Source organism: Argiope bruennichi, chromosome X2, assembly GCF_947563725.1.
Source record: "Argiope bruennichi chromosome X2, qqArgBrue1.1, whole genome shotgun sequence".
Classification (NCBI taxonomy): Eukaryota; Metazoa; Arthropoda; class Arachnida; order Araneae; family Araneidae; genus Argiope; species Argiope bruennichi.
In genome coordinates this window covers 49,590,573-49,613,454 of record NC_079163.1, presented here as the reverse complement: position 1 = coordinate 49,613,454, position 22,882 = coordinate 49,590,573, and the positions used below count along the sequence as shown (strand labels likewise).

Genomic DNA, 22,882 nt, shown 5'->3' with positions numbered 1-22,882 from the left:
ACTTCTTATTTAATTTGATGTTAGTGTCCTAAAATCCACTTCACTGATAAAAATATTTTAAATTTATTATAACTATTTAAATCCAAACTAATATTATATATATATAGATAGATAGATAGAAAGACAAATGTATTATTTTTCATCATTCAACTTAAATATGATTAACTCTGAGCTCAGTGAGTGCAAGAATTCCAGTGCCTAAAAGTCCTTCTCTTTCTTCAGATAAATTACAGGAGGGGGACACCAATTAAGCTATAATTCAAATGTGTGGTCTGTTTTTTGCCTCCTATAGTTGCAGTTTGAAGGAAGGGTTTGCTTATTTTGTTGCTGAATTTATACTCATGTGTGTTTCAAAGATTTTAGATGCCTTTTTTTTTTTTTTTTTTTTGTATTTTATAATTACTTCAGAATTAGACTAAATTCAAAAAAATAAAACAAGAGTAAACTATATTAACATCAAACATTACTACCATCGAATCTTCTTTGGATATTTTTTTTTCCAAAAGTTTATTTGCTTACTTATCAAGGATGAAAACATTTGATAAAATTAAAATTGGTATTTTCAGTTTGTTTTTTAGAATTAGTGTTTTATTTTTTATTTTTTAAACCTTTATATAAAGGATATAAAAATTATGAAAACTTCAATGAATAGGAAACTATTTTAGTACCAAAAATCTTGAAAATGCAAACTTGTTTTTAATTATTAAAGTAAAATTAAGCTTGCTTTTATTTGCTTTTTGAAACTAATCAATAATATTTTTACAAACTTTGTAGATATAGTGCAACATTAAGTAAGGTGTTTATAGCTCGAAAAACTGAAAGGAATGCAATGAAATGGTTGAAAAGATGCACCATTAAAATCTGTTATTTTGCTAAAATAATAAAATTATTTTCTCAACATTAAATTTAAAACATATCTCTAATTTCCAATAATACAAATTCCTTTAATAATACAAAATTCCTTTAATAATACAAAATTCCTTTAATAATACAATTCCTCCAATAATACAAAAAAAACTAATTCTGTGAAGATGGCCGCGAAGAGTATCTTAAAACAATTCTTTTGCATCTTCAACACATATAATCTTAATATTATCAGTTAAAAGTGCATAATTATGGAGAAAAAAAACTGCTCTGGTGATATTTTATGATGAAAAAATTATTGCTACCCAAATGCTCATTTGATTACTCAAATGTTACCATTATGATTGCCCAAATAATCATTTTATTCCTTCTCATAAAATAATTCTATTTCATAATCATATAGTATTCTTACAGCAATTCAAATTAGTTTCTGAATCAAAATTAATATTTTCGATTTCATAATTAAGACATAATAAATTTTATCCCAAACAGCAAGATTTTTGCGTTTCTATAAAATTAGGAAGTTTTTAATAAAAAAATAAGATTATCTGTACTTTTCGTGCACATATAGACACTTCTCAATCAGTGTTCATAATTTTTCAATTATTTTCAAAGAAGTTTCATGTAAATTTAAGCTAAATGCATCAAATTTTACTTTGTTTTTAAATTTTAGACAATAATTGATTTTTATTAACAGTCACCACATTTTTTTAAAAAAATGCACTAAATGTGAAAAGAACAGTAATTGTCAAAATTTTTTTATTTAATATCTAAGTGGCGATGTTGGTAAAGCAATAAATTTAGAAAATTTCATTTATAATTAAATAAGGCATCAAAAAAAAAAATGAACAAAAAGATTTTTTAAAAAATTATCTAAATAATCAGTGTCAATAAAAATAAAAAAAGAAAGAAATAGATTTTTTAATTGATTTACAAATATTTTAATTAAATAATTTATTTAATTTTTAACTGATCATTATAAATATTTTAATAAAATTGAAGCATTATTTGTGTAAAAATTGAAATCAATTAAAAGATATTTCTGCAACAAGGAAATTAATAATAACCTTTTAAAAAATGAGTACAATTATAATAAAGCAAATCTTTGGGTCTTGTCACATATTACAGTAATAAAAATTCACAACATATTTTTAATTCGGTTTTTCATATTTTGCCACTTCCTACCTCTTTTTTTATTACTTGCATTTTCTATTTATTACTTTAAAATTTTAGTTATGTGTATTAATATTTTATGGTTTATATAATCACTACAGTGATTACTGTAGTGCTTAAACAATAGAAAAGCACGATGATAATGTTCCGTTATTGTAGTTTAGAATAATTTATTATGAAATCGGCAAATTATTAATTGCAAACAGGAACATATAAAAGGACCAGAAAAACTGTTTAGAAAAAAAATTAAAATTCTGTAAAAAGAAAAGATCAAAATAAAACATTTTAATTTCGGTTACAGTTAATAATTCTCGCACAAATAACAGACTTATTATTTCCAATGAGCACAGCTTCGACAAGTCAAACCTGCCGTCCTTGTTTCTTGCATTCATTTCTCAGAATCAAAAGTCCTAACTATTCGGATCTAATTTTCTTTTTCGGTTAATGGTATGCGAGTTTTAATGGCGCAAGAGTCAACTTTGCTAAAATATGCCATTTCTTTTTTTCTTTCGGATATCAATGATTAATTGCTATCGATGTTTTCTTCTACAAAGAGCAACTTTATTTTTCAATGATATCCAGAACACCAATTAGATGAAAATCTAAAAAACTTTAAAAAATAAGTAAAGTGACGAAGGTATAAGTTCAAATACTTTTTTAATACATAAGAAAACAGTGTGGAATTTTTAACTGACTCTGCATCACATAAAACTATTATCATTTTTTAAGATAAAAAGAGCATTTCTCAGAACTATTTTTAAAATCTGCTTCGTTTCACCAAATAACTTTTTGTTAAAATGTGCATCAAGAATATTTTACTAAATATGACCAGGAGACTGTATAAAAATGCACAGCTAATGATGCAATAATATAAAATGCAGAATAATAATTATGCACAGCTTAGATCAATTTTTGGGTAAAGCGTATTTTGGGTAAAAAGCGTATATCCATCTCTACCGATTTACAATTTTTCATGGGGTCACCATTAGGGTGTAAATATTTGTAGTCAATCCTAAAGATCATGTAGCTTTCTCGACTTAAAATTGGCATAAATACAAATTATGAAAGAAAGTGTCAGATTTTAAACTCCCTTTTTTTCTGTCGAGAAAAATAAAACGGAAGTGATAAAATTTTAGCAGATATATATAGAACGGTTTCAAAAATGTAGAAGAGTCATTGCAGATACATGCAAGATAAAATAGTATCTCCTCACCTTTAAATTTTAAAAATGCTGCGAATCCCATTATTTATTGCATATGAAATCTGCTCCGCTTTTCATAATTAGGGCTTTGGAACACCCTGCTCTAGTAAAATTTCTCTAGAAATGGTTACTTTAGTTTCGTGCTGCCCTCTTATCTTTTCGCCCATTGGTACAACACTAATCGTACTTCAGATTTCATCAAAAGATGGCGCCATGATATCTAACAAAGGCCGATCTTGATGAAATATATAAAAAAATTGCCCACGGAAATTCTGATTGACATATTTTACTCCTTTTCTCACAATAAAATTTTCTTTAAAGATTTTTAATTTTTTCTTTCACAATTTTTCCTCAAACCTACTCTTATAATTTAATAACATTTTTATGAGCTTTTCCCGCCATACAATTATTTCATTCGTTTGCTTCACTTCATTTCAGCACTGGCATACTTTTATGAAGGACTAACCTTCAAGTCCATCTGATATTTCAACTGAAATGTAAGTATATAATATATTAGTCACAATAATTAGTGAATTAATACAAAGTTTAGACGTATTATAAGTGTTTACAGATTGAAGCGCTTCGAAATTCGTAATATATATTGCAAACTTTCATATTGCTTTTTCAGCTCTATGAAAACATTAATAGACTAGTTTCTTCTATAATACACTAGTAATTCACAATTGATTAAACTATTTATTAATACCTCTTAATTATATATATGATTTCTCGAAAAAATAAGTCAAAACTTTTTATTTATTTCTCTAATTACAGCTCATTCTTTTTACCGGAAATCTACCGGACTTCTACAGTACAGTACTAAAGGTAAGAATAACAGTTTCATATCTTCCCCAATATTATTTCAGTATTTTAGTAGTATATTTTCAGTATTTTAGTAGAATGAATTTTCATCATTAAAAAATAGGACTTAAAAAATTAAAAAAAAAAAAAAATCCTTTTTGAATTAGTCAGTGCAAATAACTTAAATCCTAATATTAAACTTGCATAAATTGCCAAAGCGTCAATCTTTTAAAATATTTATTTTACTTTTTCTTTTCAAAGTTATGAAAGATTATATGGTCAAAAATACAAAAAAGATGATTAATATGAGGGTTTGTAATAGACGCTATTAAATGTTAAGGTCATACCCAGATAAAAGTTTTGATTATTTAGCAATGTGTATGGTTGAATCATTTAATATATATGTGGGATGGGAAGAGAACTGCCTTTTTGAACTGCTTGGTGAATAAAACGTTTCTTAATGTTATATTCTGATCTATTATTATTGTTGCTTCAAGGCAGAAGGTGTACTCTAATTCAGAAGCCAAGCCCAGCAACATAGTTAAATAGGATTAGAAATTCAGTTAAAATAATAAATTTTCTCAGTAAAAAATTTATTTATTGATTTATAAAATTAGAAAACTAAGATCAAGTAAACTATGTAAACCATTTTAAAAATTCATGTTATGTGCTCTTTGAATAAAAGGACAAATTGGAAATTTTTTTAATACTAAGTCTTTAAAAAGGATAAACTTATGGTTATTTTCATTATATTTCAAGTTTGATTCAAAACAATAAGGTATGAACATTTTTTTTCTTCTTTTTAAATTTTCTAATCGGTTAACGAAATCCTTGTTTTATAAATTAAATTCCTCTTCTGAAACAAAACAATATGATGCTCAGAAAAAGCTTTGTGCTTTTTAAATTTAATTACTTTAGATTTCTCTTACTGTAAATTTTAATGATTGTGTAGTAATACATATATAATTTTGATTATTCTATAATAAGCATTAATATATTATAAGATCTTTCCTTAAAGCATCACAAAAAAGTAAGTTCCTGGAATGCATTTTTATTGATTAATGATAGTTTCATTTTAAGAATTTTTCTGCTAGTTGAATAGCCTTTTATTTCAAAATTTCTTAAACTCCAAATATTTTTTCATTTAGTTCTGGTGGAAGCATTCCAAAATGTCAAAAATTAAGTGAATAAATTTCAGTTATTTCAACATATATGGTGTCTATAAAGATGAGTATGCAAAGGTTATAAATAACTAGATATTTAATTTTAATAATATAATAAAAAAAATCAAATAATTTTTAATAGTATTCATAAGTATGAATTCTGTTTGCATGAAATTGATTTTTTCTCCTAAAACCGCTATTGCTATCATGATAATTCTTTAGTACGGATGATTCATTTTGTTTTGTCAAATAAATGATGGAAATTTATGTCACACAATAATTCAAGGACATATAATTTTTCTATCTATAGGATTTATCAGTACAGATTGAATCTATAGGATTCTTACTAATACTGATTCATATTTGTGCAGTTTCTTTCTATCTTACAGTTTCTCTCAATAATATGATATTGATATACAAATATAATGAAATGGCTAGAAAAATCAAATTAAATGTTTCTGAAATTAATACTTATAGTATAAAACGGCAAAATTATATATCTATATTTTTGAAAACCAGAGTGCACTGATGTAGAAAAATATAAAATAAACATATATCAAATTTATTTTACGAACTAGAAATTTGTGTACAAACTTTTATTATTTCTGAAGGCTTTATAACTTAGGAAAGCAGAAGTTCTTTTCAATGCGAAGATAAATTTTGAATGAACATATTTTATCGGTAAAAGTTAGGGTTATTTTCAATATATAAATTAAATTTTGTACACAGTATTTAAATACTTCAACAATCTAATGTAATTCCCTTTCAGTCCTCTAAAGGACAATATATTAGTTTTTTTTTTTTTAATTTTTAAAAAACTGCAACGTTGAAATTCTATCGCTGGACGCTAAAATATTTTACTTATATAGAATTTTTTCTGCCTAATTTTCTGTAAAGGAAGTGGAGTATAGTATGTCTTATTACCAGTTAAGGGAAATCTTTACGCAGTTGGTGCCATCAGAAGCAGAGAATTGATTACTTAACTGATTTTTTTTTTTTTTTCAAATGCTTCAAAAATGTACGTATCTTTGACTATGATGATAAGATTTTACCACAACCAATACTCAAGTCTGGTACTGGTCTGTAATATTTTCATACATATCATCCTCTATGAATGTTTCTGAACAAATGTGGTCATCTACTATCTATCTATAAAGTTTTTATCTTTCTTCTTTGTTTTTAATGAAAAGAAAAAGGAATTCATTGTCTGTAACATTAATTAATTATTTCAGTTCAAATATATTAACAAAATACTAGATGCAAGCCCTAATAAGCAGACTTTTAGCCAACCAGTCATATCTCAGAACTATTTGTCAGATTTATTCACAGATGATGCAGTACAAAAACACATGTACATTGACAAAGTTTTTAAAAATGAAATGAATTGTTTAGCTCTAGTGGTGGGGGGGGGTCTCCCCTATCCATATTGTTTATAAATATGCAAATCAGAACTGAACAATAATTCTATTAATTAAAAAATAATTTAAAAACAAAATGAAAATATTGTATCAAAATGAAAAAAAAATTATTCAATGATAGCAAAGTTCCATTAACTTTTAGTCCACCAACTGTAATAAAAGTCCCTTGCACAATTAATGAATAGAATATTTAGTAACACTTAAAAAAAGTGGAAAATTGATCCTAATCAATTTTTTTCTTTATTGCTTGAAAAGAAAAATGTTTTAGAGCTGTAAATTAAAAAAAGATATATAACACGAATGAATTTTATAAGTTTTTGTGACAATGTATTCATATAGATCAAAACATGAAAAACGTTTTCTTTTCCTTTAAAAATTTTTTTGAGAAAAAAACAGGAAAAATGTGTACCTATAATGTATCAAACAAATTAACTTTTTGTGTTTAATATTATTTTTAATTTCTAGAGCATTTAAAAAAAATACAAAGTGGGAAAAAATGTATTTTAGTATAACATTTATTTAGTTACAGTTAATTGTTTAGGGAATTATAATAATGGGTCAACATTTTATATTCTGTTTAAAATAACTTAAAACTCAAAATTCATACCTTTGCTACCGTTACACGTGGAATGACTAATGCAATGTCTAAAGGAAGAAAATTGGGAGGGGGGGGGTAGAGCATATTATATATTTAAATAAAAGCGAGCCATTAAAGCTTACATTCGTAACACTAACAGAAGATGGGCTTTAGTTAGGCTGCCTTTTCCTATAGAAAGCAAAAACGATACCATTTTTGCTAATTATGTCAATAACTTGATGACCTCAAAAGCACCAAAAACTTTCAAAAGTGGAATGGAGGTGGAATATTATAGATTTATATATATGCAATAAATTTGATATGATGGTTAATCTTTTTTTTTAAAATTCCAACTAAACATAGCCTCATTTCCCTGCAACTGACTCGATCTAAGAATAATGAATTATGAAACTATCAGATTATCATTGCAATACCATAAATAATGCATGAGAATAAGATAATTTTTTAGGGTGAATAAATTAAGGTAAGTAAAATTTTTTAGATAAGCATACAGAATATAAAAGTAAAGGCAAAGTTAATTGACATAAAACAGCCGATACAATTTAAGTGAGAATCCATTATAAACTAGATGTACAAAATTTGTTCTCCAGAAATGAAGGAACTTCTTAAATACAGCACCAACAATGTCACATTGATGAAATTTAGGTTTCTTGGAATTTTAAATGCAAATGTTCTGCTATCTAGAGCAGTAAAAAAAACAAGGATGTCTATTGTTTTTGACTATCAGTAAATGATTTTCAATGGTTTCACAATGTTTCATTCTACTAATGAAAAATACCAGCAAATTGACAAGTTTGAAGAGAATTACTGATATAAAAAAAATTACAAGTTTGAGAATAAATTACCCTGACTTTGCCTGATTTTTCAGAATTCCCGATCAGCTGGCCATCCTGATTATCTCTCAGATTTTTCACATAATTCAATAAGAAATTAATTCCCCACAAGTATATTTCTTTTAAACTTACACCTTGCAATTATTTTATTGTTTAACCAACTTTGTGAGAATCTTTTTAAGTATATTAAATAATACAGGGAAAAGAAATGAAAAATGAACTTCAAAATATATTTTTATTTGAAAATACATAAGTAAGTAAATTAACCTATTAACTTTTTCAAAAAAAATCAGAAATAGTAAGCAGTGTAAATATACATCACAGCAGTATATTGTATTTCATGAGTTGTGGCTGATCAAAGTAGTTTTAGTTTAAACCGACACTATGACTTAATAAATTTTGAATCCTAAAGAGCTGAGGAAATAAACAACTGTTTTGTTATTCAGTTAACCTATATCAGATCCTAAAGACAATCAATTTGCTTAAAACTATGAATAAACCTTTTTCAATAAAAATTCTGATACTTTTATATGAAAATTGGAATTGAATAAGAAATTAGCAGGATTTGTAATATGCTTATACAATTTTATTTTCTGAAATTATGATAGTAAGATTTATGCCAATTTCTTTGCTTTAATTAGAAATAAAAAAAATCTAATAAAATTGTTATTGTATTTTGCTTAAAAGTTCAGTTACGAATTTTTAATTGTAATTTTAAATTACAAAAATGATTTGATTAATAAGCAGAATTTTATTTTATATCATTTGCTGTTATTTTAAGACAAAATATTCCATTTAAAAGAATCATAACATTAATAAAAAATTCTGCACTAACAAGGAAAAATAATGTATTAAAAATTTAAAGGTCAAAACTAATCTTTGGAAAGCACGAGGTTTAAAGAATAAAACTTTAAATTGAAATGACGAAAAACGTTCTGATACTTATAAGGATATTCATAGTGGCTTTATAACTTTCTCCTGCTGTTTTTACACCTCAAAAGGCATTGATTTATACTCTGACCTTCAATTTTTTTGTGATAAAAATTTTCTTTAGATAATTGATTAAGATTAAAAAAAATTTTTTTTTGTAATTTTAAAAAGCTTTTATATTTATTATTTTCCACTTTTAAGTCTTTATCTCTTATGGTCTTCATAGAGGCGTAAAAAAAACCTAAGCTTTATTCAAAAATCAAATGCGATTGCACTGCATGCAAAGAACTATGCCAAAATATCTAGCCTTCTTTAACTTTACATCAATATTATAAACAATCACATAAAATTTCAATGTGATAAACTTAAATATTCTAAATTTCTAAGAATAAATATTTGAATTTTAAAATTATCTTAAATATTGTAGTTCATGTATTCCTACTTGATTTTTTTAAAATTTCATCTCTCTAAAACATTTTTAGAATTTTACTTTAATTGCTTCGTCAAGAACATGGCACTCTATGCAAATTGGGATTTTAATTAATAGATTTTTGGAATTTCTTTTAGTTTTTATTGTGTCTTAATTTCTCCATAGTCTTATTAGATTTGTAATAATTTTTATTTCCTACTTTATATTACTATAAAAGCATGTTTAATTATTTTTATATTTTAATTTAAATTTTATCCTTTTATTCTATATTTTAACAATGCTGCCTCCCAATAAAAATTAGATTAATATGCAACACTTAATTTAGCAGGATATTTAAATGAAACTATGGTAAATTAAAATTTGTGCCAAAGAAAAATGTTAACTGAAAACATATTTATAGAAAATTATTAAATTATTATTTATTAAAATTTAGAATGTAATATTTACTCTTTTTTTAAGTCTAAAAGATTTACAAAATCTAATAACTTAATATTTACAGAAATGTAGAACACATATTTAAAAAAAAAAATGTCTTAGGCATCAAAACAAATGCCTATATCATAAAATAAGAAGAAGCACTTTTTAAAAGATAATAGTTTAAGCATCTTTGTTTTATTATGTTGAATAATAGCTTTGTTCAGTCTGGATGTTGGTTTTTGATTTATTAGCAAAAAAAAAAAAAAAAAAAAAAAAAAAAAAATTGAGTCAAGTAAATGGGAGTCAAGGATTATAATAGATACAGATATTCTGGAATTTATAATTTATATATCTGGAGAAAGTAAATAATGGCATGAAATTGCAATGAAAAACCAGAAATATCAAATCTCTGGTCAAATTTCAAATAAACCTGGACATGAGAGATGATTTATTTTTAAAATATAAAGAGAAAAAAAATGAATGGAAGCATAGCACAATTTTTTTTAGACATGTATTAAAATAATTACTATACCTACAGTAGAAGGAAAATATGCTTCTATAATAAAAATTAAAAATGTACTTTTATAAAGTGTATTGCCTAGGAATTCTTGTCAAATGTAATGGTCATTTGACAAGGATTCATTAAAATAGTAAATGAAGAGAAAAAGGTTGCAATTGTTAAAAAAATATACTGGCTCAAGATTTCTTGTATCCAGTAATATAGAACAATAAAAGGAAATTAAAGTTTCTACTACCTGTATGTAGCATTACATTTGACACATTCAGTCTGAGCTGCTGCCTGATCAATCCATCCCTGCTATCAATCATGGAGTTAAAAATCTCATAGCAAAATTGAACTATGGCTGCATTGTATGTATCAAAATATAATTTTCATAGATGAAATCACAGATAAGATTGTTTAAAAGAACTTGAAGCAATGAACAAAACATTTAGGCTTAGGCTCAAATTTCTTATTTCAGAAAGATAAAGATCTAAAACCTACAACTAAAATTATTACATTATTTTATTTGTTAAGTATAATAATATACCTTTATTAAGCTTGAAATAGATTTGAATGTTTTTCATGCAGGTCTTTAATAAAGGAAAAATGTACTTTACTCAGTGTTGGAAAACATCATATATATATATTTGAGCATTGCAAAACAATTTTTAAATGCTATGGCAGTTTAATAGGATAATTAAAAAAAATATTATAATAAAGCTTGCATTTGTGAATGAATGCATTATTCTTTATATATTATATAATATTACTATTTCAATAGAGGAGAGAGGTTTAACCTCTTCATTTGCTTCTTTGATTTTATTAAAATAAATACGAAAAAAAAAGGCATTTAATAAAATTTTCGAATCGTATTATCGTACCCGTAACGTGCATTTTTAAAGGATAACATCTTGCTAACGATAAATCGTTAATAAATCCAGTCATGAAACTTTCAATTTCGATGAAAGGGGTATAACCATAATATTGAGAGGTTGAAGCTGTTTCATAGTAATAAAGCAGGTCGTAATTTTCTAGAATGAAATAGTGGACGTTACCTTGACTACTTGTATTCATCACACTTAAGTCCACTTGAAGTATACAGAATTTATATTTAATAAAATAATCTAAACCAGGCTCTTACAAAACAAGAATTAATCGAAAACATGCTTTCAAATTTTGGGTTGGTATTCTGATCCCGCAGTGAAGTGGAGGTGTGTTAACTGAAGAAAAATGAATCGTGAAATAGCGTTAGGCGGGCGTCCTAGTGAATTGTATTGCAAAAGTATGATAAAATCATTTTAAAATTATTTAATGTTTGTATAAATATTTTTCTTAATGTGAGAATTTTATTTCATGTATATACATTTATTTTGTAGTTTTAAAACATTTTTAGTTTTCTGATAGCTATGAGAAAGCTATCAGAAAATTAAAAAGTTATATTTCTCCAAATTTCGATAATTTAAAACTATTTTTAATTGATTATCATTTAGGGGTAATATATCAGTGATATATCGTGGAATTTGAACGTTTACTATGCTTTTAAGGGGTTATATATATTTTATTTTTATGTACGGGTATCCGTATCTGGAGATGTGTCGTTCAGACAGAAATAAGTTCGAAGATCTGGGTTCAAGCAGTCGGATCTAATAATTGAATGTGTTCCGTTCATTCCTCGGATCTGTAAGTGATAGCTAAAAAAAGCGTTTGGAGGAGAAGAGTTCTTGCTTTTGATATTGATTGATTGACGGGAGTTTGGAAATATTCAGTCGCAAAGGCATCTCTGCATTCACTACAGTTATATATATATATATATATATATATATATATATATGTAACATTATTTTTTGTGAAGCAGAATGCAGTTTGAAGACAGTGAAGATACTTTTAATTTCGTGAGGTCGTTTTATTTCATTTTGAAGAAGCAGGCATATGTACAAGCGATGAGCACACAGAACGACACAGAATAAGAATGAGGAAAAAGCTCTTGGACATTTTATCCCTGGTCTTATATTACCTATGATTTTGATAGGGAAAACATTTCTTCATAATCCTAATATATTACGAGATTTCGATAGGGATTTTCGTTACACGCGCGGAGAAGGCAGGGGAAACACGGGGAGATTTCAAAAAAGAATTTGCCTCATCAGCGGTATTTTGCCTCTTCACGCGCAGTGTGGGAAAGTTAGATTTTAGCTGATTCAGCAATTTAACAAAGCTTCTCTTGAATTAATTAAGTAGAGACAGTGGAATTGGATCACGAAATAAGAGAATATTTTAGAATGAATTTACTATGGGCTAAATTAAGAAAAAATCTTGAAAATTAATTAAATTGAAATTAGAGTTAAAATATCATTACAATTCCTCCCCCCCCCACTGCAAGACGCGGAAGTATTTCGGGGCCCTCGACATACAGCCTTACCTTACAGTGGTGGTCAAATAAGAAACTAAAATTTAAAAGCATATTAAAAGTGATACCCGAGTTTCCCTTACCTTTAAAATAATATAAAAATCATTTTGAACAAGATTATGTAAAGCACAAAATAGATAATGTGATATCTGTGAAAATATTAGATAAATATTCAACAACACCAAAAATAATAATATTAAAATATGCAATATACAAATGATTTTCTGCTGAAACTCATTCTATTGTCTCCCAATCTGTAAGATTGTCTCTATTTGATGAGGAATGTTTCTAAAGAATGTTTGCATAAGTGTCCTTTAAATAGTAGATAGCTCACCAAAATGATCAAATTGAATGTAAAATATTGGAATAACTAATTGAATTTATATAATAGTAATATATCAACACAGTTCTAATTTTTGTATATAATACTTGAATCTGAAAATAATAATATGAGATTCAAAATACTCTTATAATATAAATATTCAAAAAAAAAAATGACATAAAATGTATAATTGTAAAAGAAAAACTTTAACCCACTAGTTAGCCAATTCGTGGTGAATAGTAAAACCTTGTAAACCAATTTCTAGTAGTGGGTGAAACTTAATGACGCAAAATTAGGGCATCAAGAAGGGGGACATAATTCTTATTCTCTCACTACTCTCATCCAGGAATATTTATTTCAAAATGGAGAACAACATATCAAGGATAAAAATAGAAAGAGATAGAAATTAATTGTGAGGTTTACCCTATAATCACTTGTCAATAAGACTTACGTATTTGAATGTATGTTATGATGGTTCCTATCACATCATCATCATGAAGAAAAGAAAAACTAACTCTTACGAGTGGAGACAACGAGTCAACCAAAGTGGGGGTTTTATATGGAAGAAACATGGGAAATAAAAGGGGTATTTTTTTTAAAAAAATTTAAATTATTATTCATGACTTAATTTTAATTTTTCTGGTGGATAATATGTTCTTAATTTTGATACATGGACAATATCAGTAGCTTTGTTTGTTAATGCATTTGGTTTAGTTATTTCATAATTTACATCTGAAATTTTAGTTACTATTTCATATGGACCTCAAAATACTGGAGATAATTTTCTACGATTTGGGTAATTAAATTCCTCATACATTACAATGTCACCAGCTTTGAATGGAGAATCTATAAATCTAGCATCATATCTTATTTTATTTTTATCATGATATTTTATTGTATTATCTTTAGCTAATTTTCTGGCTTCTTCTACTGGAGGATAGAATTTATTTTGAGATAAGGGAGGAGGATAAGGTAAAGTGCCAAATAACAAATATGCAGGAGGAAATTTTGTAACTGAATGGGGTGTTAAATTATATTCATTAATTACTTGTTCTAAAAGTTTAGTCCAAGGAATTTTAGTAGGAGAAGAATTGACTTTGCACTTTAATTTAGTTACTATTGACTGGTTAGCTCTTTCACATTTCCCATTAGTTTGTGGATGATGTGAAGATGCTAACAGATGCTTGACACTGTAATTTCTGAGGAAATGTTTGAATTTAGATGAGGTAAAAGCACCATTTCTATCAGTTAATAATTTGGAAGGAACCTGAATTTGGAAAACTTGCTTTAATATATTAATATAAGTTTTATAATTTTCATTTTTGGAAGGAAAGGCCCAAACATATCTAGTCGCATGATCAATTACTATATGAAGAAATTTTTTTGTTGAATTGTAATAGTTAAATCCACCAATAGTATCGACAGAAAGACATTCAAAAGGACGATCTGTGGGGGGTACAGCCTGTAAAAGGCCAAATCTTTTTTTCTTTTTACTTTTTATGTAATTGACAAATATCACAATGTTTAACAAAAAGTGCAATATCTTTAGTAATATGGGGCCAATAATACTGAGGAGTAATTAAATTTATCATTTTTTGAGTGCCTGGATGCCCAAATTGTTCATGAGCTGTTTGCAAAACTTTTCTCCTAAGAGAAAAAGGTACAACTATTTTAAATAATTTTTTCTTTTTAACTACAAGTACATCATTAATATTTTTATATTTAGTATCATCTAAATTGTCTAGATTTTGATAGTGTTTTATCTCATCTAATTCCAATAAATGCACAGAATGTTGGAGATATTGAGCAGTAGGATGCCTTGATAACATATCAGCTTTAACATTAGCTGTTCCCTTTAAATATTTAACTTCATAATCAAACATGCTTAGTTTTAAAGACCAACGAAATTATCTTCCCCTTAAATTTTTTACATTTTTGAGCCGAACAAGAGCAGCATGATCAGTTTGAATTATGAATTTTTTCCCATGTAAATAATAAAAAATTTATCAAGGGCATCTACTATTGCTAACTCAGTTATACAATAATTTTTTTCATAAGATCGTAAAGTTCTTGAATGATAAGATACAGGATGTAATATACCAGAACAGTCAGGTTGTTTTAGAACAGCTCCAATGGCTACCTGAGATGCATCACAAAAAACATGAAGAGGTAAATTAGGGTTATATAGTTGTAACACTGGTTTAGTTATCAATTTATTTTTTAAAATTTCAAAAGCTTTTTGACAGTCTTCTGTTCATTGCCATGGTGTATCTTTTTTAAGAAGATTATTTAAGGGTTCTCTTATTTTAGCATAAGAATCAATAAACTTATTATAAACATTTACATAGCCAAGAAAACCTTGAAGTTGCTTAACATTTTTTGGAGGTTGTAAGTTTTTAATACTTTCAATATTATGATTATCAGAAGAAATGCATCCTTCTTTGACTTCATACCCCAAGAAATTAATTTTATCTTCATCAAACACACATTTAGAAAATTTTAATTTAATGTTTTCTTTTTCACACATTTGAAAAATCTGTTTTAAATGATCATAGTGTTCCTCTAATGAGTTAGAGAAAACTACTATGTCATCAAAATAGTGACATGCAAAATTTGAAAATGTATGTTTATTTAAAATTCTACGAATAGTTCTATTGAATATTGCAGGTGCATTTTTAAAGCCAAAAGGTAGAACTTTAAATTCATATAAACCTTCAGTAGTTACAAATGCCAATTTATGTTTATCTTGAGCATGCAAGGGTATGTGCCAATATCCAGATGCAAGATCCAAAGTTGAAAAAACTTTAGCAGTACTTAATTTATCTAATAAGGTATCTATTCTAGGGAGAGTTTCTGCCTCAGATTTGCAAAGAGAATTAATTTTACGATAATCAATACAAAGACGGCTTTTTCTATTTTCATCTCTTTTATATGCTAATGTCACAGGGGAGGAATAATTACTAGTAGTTTCTTTTATTAAACCTGCATCTAACAAATTTTTAATTTGCTTATTTATTTCAATTTCATCAGTAGCAGAGGTTCTATAAGCCCTTTGTGAAACTGGTAAATCATATGTTAAATTTATTCTAGGGGGTTCCATTCTTATTTTACCAACATCATATTTATTTTTTGCAAACTCATGAGAATATTCTGACACCAGAGATAACACAGGTTCAGATAGTTTATTTACAGTCAGAGGTGTCAAAATTTCCTCTGAGGTATTCACTACCTTGACCTTATTATCACTAGTGTTATTATTTTCAACAATATGTAAAAACATATAATTATTATTGATATGCAAATTGGTAATAATTTGTCCATTTTGAAATATTTTATTTTTGTCACAATCTATAAGTAACTTATATAAACTACAATCTGGCAGTCCTAAAATGATATATATGGTAAAGGATTGTCCATAATATATAATTTGATTTTCCTATTTATTTGGCCAATTTTTAAATATATGTCACAGATTTGGGTTAATTGGAACGTTCCATGAGCTTGTTTGACTCTAATAGGGTTTATATTTTTTCTTGTCAAGTTAAGTTTTTTTACAATATCTGCAGATATAATTGAAACAGTGGATCCTGTGTCAATAACAATATTAACATTACTATGAGGGTTATAAACATTGTCCAAGTTAGCTAGACTTGGTAAAGTTGAGATGTGTCCGGACACTAATAATTGTAACTGTGCTGGGCGAGGGGTCTCATTAGAAGAATTAGGTCTAAACTTAGAATTTTGAAAACAACCAAAAGGGACTTCTGTGCACGGGGAATTCACATTGGCTGTTATTGGAGTATTGGTCATAAAGTGAAGTTGATAAAAGGGACATGCTTGTGTCCAATGATAAACATTTGGAATACCTATTTCAGTGCAAATTCTACATGGAGAAGATGGTAATTTTTGTTGGTAATGTAAACTATGACCTTAATTATCGAAATTATTGGGACGGGGCCTTATTGAATTATGATAATTTTGTCTAAAATTATTGGGAGCTCGATGAGTAAAAAAATTTTGAAATTTATAATTAAAATTATGCCTAGGTGTAAAAGGTGATGGTTGCCTTATTCTGATTCTAGTTTCATTACACCTGCCTGGGTTTAGTTCTGAAGATTCTTCCATTTTTAATAGTTTAGTTGTTATTGTAAGCCATTCTGTAGGGGTATTAGAAACTTTTATGCTATCTAATTGTTTTAGTTGAGTTGGCAGTCCATCAGTAAGACCTTCTAAAATCAGTTGTGGATTAAGGCCTAACTGTCTGCCATAATTTAATTTTTGATGAAAATAATCAACTAATTTAGAATTTTTTGAATCAAATTTCAATTGTGAAAAGTCAGAAAAATTAACAATATTCGGTTGAATAAACTGTTCAGTTAATATACAACATAAATCATCAAAATTATCAATATTTAAACAACTATTTATATAATGTGTTAAAGCTGACCCTTTTAGAAATTTAACAATATTTTTAAGTTTCCACAAATCATTTTTGTTATTCTCTTGACAAATTTTGTTAAAATATCCCATCCATAAATCCATCTTCATCCCATTTTCGGGATCAAAAGGGATTATGGAGGGTTCTTGGGCTATTTGTTCAATTTCTTTTTTTATCAATTTTAGCTTCTGAACCTTGAGAATTAGACACATTTGTTTTATCTTGGTCAGTCATTTTTCCAGATCTTAACAACATTAAAGTATATTTCAAATAAAAAACATTATAAATTTATGCATAAAATTTTAAAAAATAGACTTGATAAAAGACTAAAAATTCAATATTTTAAATAATACTATAAAAGTATAACTTGCAATAATTCTAAAATTCAAAAATGAAAATCAAAATAAAAGAAAAACACACAATATACGTAAAGTCGGGAAACACTAAACACTTTCTTGATGAATTATCACTTTTTTAATTAATCAAAAAATGCAATTTTGAGCACGGGAAATGGAGACTACGGCAGGTGACGGAAAGCTATTTTTATATTGAGTTTATAATATAAGACACAAATGATATTTTCGAAATTTGGTTGATTCAATTTGGTACTGGAGACCACTGGCGTGTTTTATATTGTGGTGATGATTTAACAAAAAAATGACGTCGAGTTCGGGATTATTCAGCACAGGTAAGGAGCCAGAAATTTTTATGATGACAAGGAGCCCCAATTCCTTGATGATATAAGGTGCACACACATGACGATATGGAGCACAAGCACAAGGGTATTAAGCAGCAGTGTCGGATGAAGTCACAGGTTAGGCACTGTACCATCGACGATGCGGTAACATGACGGAATGCAGGGGATTCAACGGGAACTGGGCCGGACCCTGGACTACGGTTTGCATGAAACGATGTGGCCGGAGGAGACGGCGATGAAAGAGCTTCACCACGGAAACATCGCAGCTGGCGAACCTGGACCGAAGCAGTCATCTTTGGAGCGTGGCGATGGCCTGGCCAGCGGGTTTAATTTTAATTCTTTTAGTTCATTTTATCATTTTTCACGGGAAACTATCCTGCCGACTTTTTAACCCTCTCGATTCCAGTGGGGCGGTTTGAGAATTTACCCTATAACATCCACGTGGGTCAGTTTGGGGCGGCTGCTAGCCGTTTTAGGGGAGATGGGTATTAAAAGCGGCTACTCTACTGACCACTCCAGGAGGTCCTCGTTATCTTCGACAATCGCGGCTTTTTCACAGTAGTTTCCCCTGTGCCTTAGGGCGGTAGGAGTTGAGGAGAAATTCACTAAATAGGTTCTTGGCGTATATTTTGTATTTTGAAAGGGTTTTAGTTTCTATTTTCACGTGTTGTTAGCTCAAAGTTGGAAAGAATTTATGGCCATTTATAAAAGAAATTTTCCACTGAAGTTCTCTGGTAAGGATGAATGATATATAAGGATACCGACACGTTGTTTATTTTTCGGACAAGCATCAGAAGCCCTTTTCAGTAGTAAGACTATTGTAATGATATAAAGACAAACCATTGCATTGTCAATGCGGCCTATTCACATCTCAGTTTTCTCACAAAATGGGTAACGACACTTGTTACTATGGAAGGAAGTCGTTTTACACTCCAAGCATCTTATTCTTTCATCAAAGGACCGTCGGAAATTCTGAGGCCGTGTACAAACTACCACTTTTAAAATAGAGTTAAAAAAAAGAAGAAGATTGGGAGTATTCTTTATCGCCCTCTTCAAAGAGTGAGATGTTTTATAAGTACTAAGTTCCTTTTTAGAATGCCATTCTGAAAATTTCTCTTCAGTTGTGAATTTCTACTCTTTATTTTATGTACTGTGAATCGGGTGTTTGGATTATCAGTGTAATGTTTCTATTGAAACGCTTATTATTTCTTCATTATGAGTAAAAGAAATCGTGAACACACTGAAGAAGAAATTAAAGCAATTTTACTTGATTCTGATGAAAGTGACAGTGATCTATCAGCGAAGATGATGGTTGGCCAAAAAATGATACTTTAGGTGATCTCTCGTTTATTCTAAGCAAAGAAGCAGATGAAACTAACGAGGGTCAGATGAACGAGAGAGATAGAGATGAGGAGTCAAAAAAGGTTATATAATGTACTTATTATCAAAAATTTGCAAATGATTCCCTCGTGTGTAAATTTGTGAATATTTAATATGAAGCTTTCGTTCAAAAATTTATCTTGTCTTAACAATACTATAGAAAACTTCACATAACATTTTAAAATCAGAAATTCAGCTTGAAAAATTCAACATGACAGTTCATACTAAAAAAGTAATATTTATGATTATTGTAATTTTAAATGTGTTAAATCTTCATATTTAGTTTATGAAGAATGTAATGTTTTAGTAAAATGTTCAGGCTGAAAACTGAAGGAATGTATTTTCAAAATATATTTCGCTGAGTAATTTTTCCCCCGAATTTTATTTCATAAATTTTTGTATTACAGTATTAAATGAAGTTTTAAAAATATGTTATCTCATCTATCGAAACAATTCGATAGATGAGATATATAACGTTTGATGTAATATATTCCCTTGGTTAGAAAAAAAAATTTAATATTAAATGAAGATTTAAAACATTATCTTGTTTATTACTGAAAAGCATTGACATCTATACTATGTAAAAAAAAATGTACTAATTGCATTGATATATGTATAATGTATACTTTACATTACTATGTAAAAATTTTTTAATTTAAAACTATGTAAAATTTTTTTATTTAATTTTGGCAACAAAAAATGTAAAAGCCTATTGAGAATTAAATGAAACAAAGATCTTTTTGAAATTGCTAGTAAAGCCAGTTTTTATTTAAATGGTTTGGAAACCTAACATGAAACTTACAAAAAAAAAAAAAAAAAAAACTATTTTCTAAATTATAAAATAAATTTCAAATTTTTTGTAAAAAAAAAAAAAAATACCCCACAAAGATGATGAGCGGAACACTTCACACTAAAAAATATAAATACATTAGAGTAAAACTCTTAAGCTGATGGAAAATGAATCTCGTTGTCGAAAACCGCAAGGCAATTATTGAAGGTAGAGCGAAGACAGTTTTATTACTTCAGAGTAGCGGGGGGTAACTGCCCGTCAGATAGGAAGAGTCCATATCTTCCTGAGACACGCTGAGAAAGTCTGGATGTTAAAGGGAGTGCCACTTGAAAAGTGCTTGGATGTTAAAGAGTTAATATGTAACATTATTTTATGTGAAGCAGAATGCAGTTTGAAGACAGTGAAGATACTTTTAATTTCGTGACGTCGTTTTATTTCATTTTGAAGAAGCAGGCATATGTAGAAGCGATGAGCACACAGAAAAAGAAGCTCTTGGACATTTTATCCCTGGTCTTATATAACCTATGATTTTGATAGGGAAAACATTTCTTCATAGTGCTAATATATTACGAGATTTCGATAGGGATTTTCGTTACACGCGCGGAGAAGGCAGAGGAAACACAGGGAGATTTTAAAAAAGAATTTGCCTCATCAACGGTGTTTTGCCTCTTCACGCGCAGTGTGGGAAAGTTAGATTTTAGCTGATTCAGCAATTTAACAAAGCTTCTCTTGAATTAATTAAGTAGAGACAGTGGAATTGGATCACGAAATAAGGGAATATTTTAGAATGAAGTTACTATGGGCTAAACTAAGATAAAATCTTGAAAATTAATTAAATTGAAATTTGAGTTAAAATATCATTACACACACACACACATATATATATATATATATATTAAAAGAATAGTTTCGAATAAAAATCACTTACTATGGGCTAAACTAAGATAAAATTTTGAAAATTAATCAAATTGAAATTTGAGTTAAAATATCATTACATATATATATATATATATTTATATTAAAAGAATAGTTTCGAATAAAAATCACTTATGATTTTGAAAGAAAAAAAATTGTAAAGACAATAACAAAACTTCAGAGCAATTTATTATTATTAAGTGTTTTTTCATGTGTACATCTTTTATAGGCATGGATTTTAATTTTTTAAAAGAGTTTAAGAGACTCCCCAATTAAAAAGAGATTAAAATGGCTTAATCACAATTTTGAAAACACTTTTCTCCATCATAAACTCCATCACTAGAGTTATTCTTTCAAATCTTAATTTTTGGGAGGAATTATTTTTTAAACCTGTACTTGGACTTATAAATTTTCTATGGTTATTTAAAGCCTGCTTTGTTTTTATACTTGAATAATGATAAACAGGTTGTTTTTATAGGAAACTCTGAGTTTTCTAGTTTAAATTAAATAGCAATAAGTTTCAAATGAGCTTTTTGATCTTCTCTGGATTTTCAATTTATTCTTCACTGGACTAACAATATTTTTCGTTTACTATCTTCCTGAAAATTTACCCACAAAACCCTCTCCCTTCTCAGCTGTTTGATATTATATTAATAATCATTTTCATGATTCTTTTCCAATAAATTAAAGCTAAATAACTTCTGCAATTATGCAGTTATAAAAATAGAAGTTTTTCTTGTCATCATAAAGCTACTTTTTTTTATTCTTATAAAAGTTCGCTTTTAAGAAAAAAGGATATGCTGTTATTTATCATAAAAGTAGAAATGAAGTACTATGTGAGTTTCATGACCGATTGCTCTCATTTTGATTTTTTTTTTAAATCCCTTTCCTTTCAATTTACATGGTCCCCTCCGCTCATTTCGCAACTTTTTAATGAGATAATGGAGTGCGAAATTTTCCTAAAGTATTGCTTTTCTCGGCTGACTGATTATCTTTCTATTCGAATTTTACTGAATTCCTTCATCTAAAAATGTATTAAAATAGATGACAATGTTTTCTAGAATTTTGAAAATACCAAGAATTTGAAGTTATGCTTCTCATCCAATCGCTTTTATTCTTGCTTCACGCTAAAAAGTTGAAAAGCGCTGCTTTAGATATTTACTATCTCGACCCTACTCGGACTTAGAAAAATTTTTAGTCCCTCTTAACTGTCATGATTTTAGCAAACTGGCAGTACTGATTTCAATCTGATAATCCAAGGTGCCAAACAGGTCAACACTTGATTTTATGAGGGTTTTGCTAAAGATACAAATATTACTTATTAGAGATTTAGAATGAAGGGAATTGGCATTTCTTAGAAAAATCATCAAAGAAGTATTCTTTTCATTTCAATGTTGTTTTTACATATAGTTAAGAACAGCATAATCGTTTACAACTCAATTGTGTATATCTTCCAGAGTCCATTAAAACTGGATAATGGTTTTCGCGTGTTTAATTCTTTTTCTCACTGCCCCCTAATTTATATTTTGTTTAAACTTTCGGTTAAGTATTTTTTTCCCCTTACTACCCCTATCATTTTTTATCATTGTGTAAGTGTAATAAT

At 27.8% G+C, this 22,882-nt stretch overlaps 1 protein-coding gene and 1 long non-coding RNA gene across 3 annotated transcripts in view; one reads left to right on the top strand and one right to left on the bottom strand.

Annotated features, from left to right (window-relative positions):
- The window catches only part of LOC129960377 (cytokine-like nuclear factor N-PAC), a 38,934-nt gene that overhangs the window by 10,622 nt on the left and 5,430 nt on the right, over window positions 1-22,882 (top strand). For both annotated transcript variants that reach the window (XM_056073788.1, XM_056073789.1), the window contains 2 exons: window positions 3,677-3,735; window positions 4,013-4,063. The gene's annotated coding sequence lies outside the window, so the exon portion shown is untranslated. The remainder of the gene's footprint in view (window positions 1-3,676; window positions 3,736-4,012; window positions 4,064-22,882) is intronic.
- LOC129960378 (uncharacterized) lies at window positions 1,898-11,530 on the bottom strand. Its single transcript, XR_008783584.1, has 3 exons — window positions 11,386-11,530; window positions 10,584-10,642; window positions 1,898-3,728 (listed from the first exon to the last, which is right to left on the bottom strand). It is a non-coding gene; the product is annotated as an uncharacterized LOC129960378 (long non-coding RNA).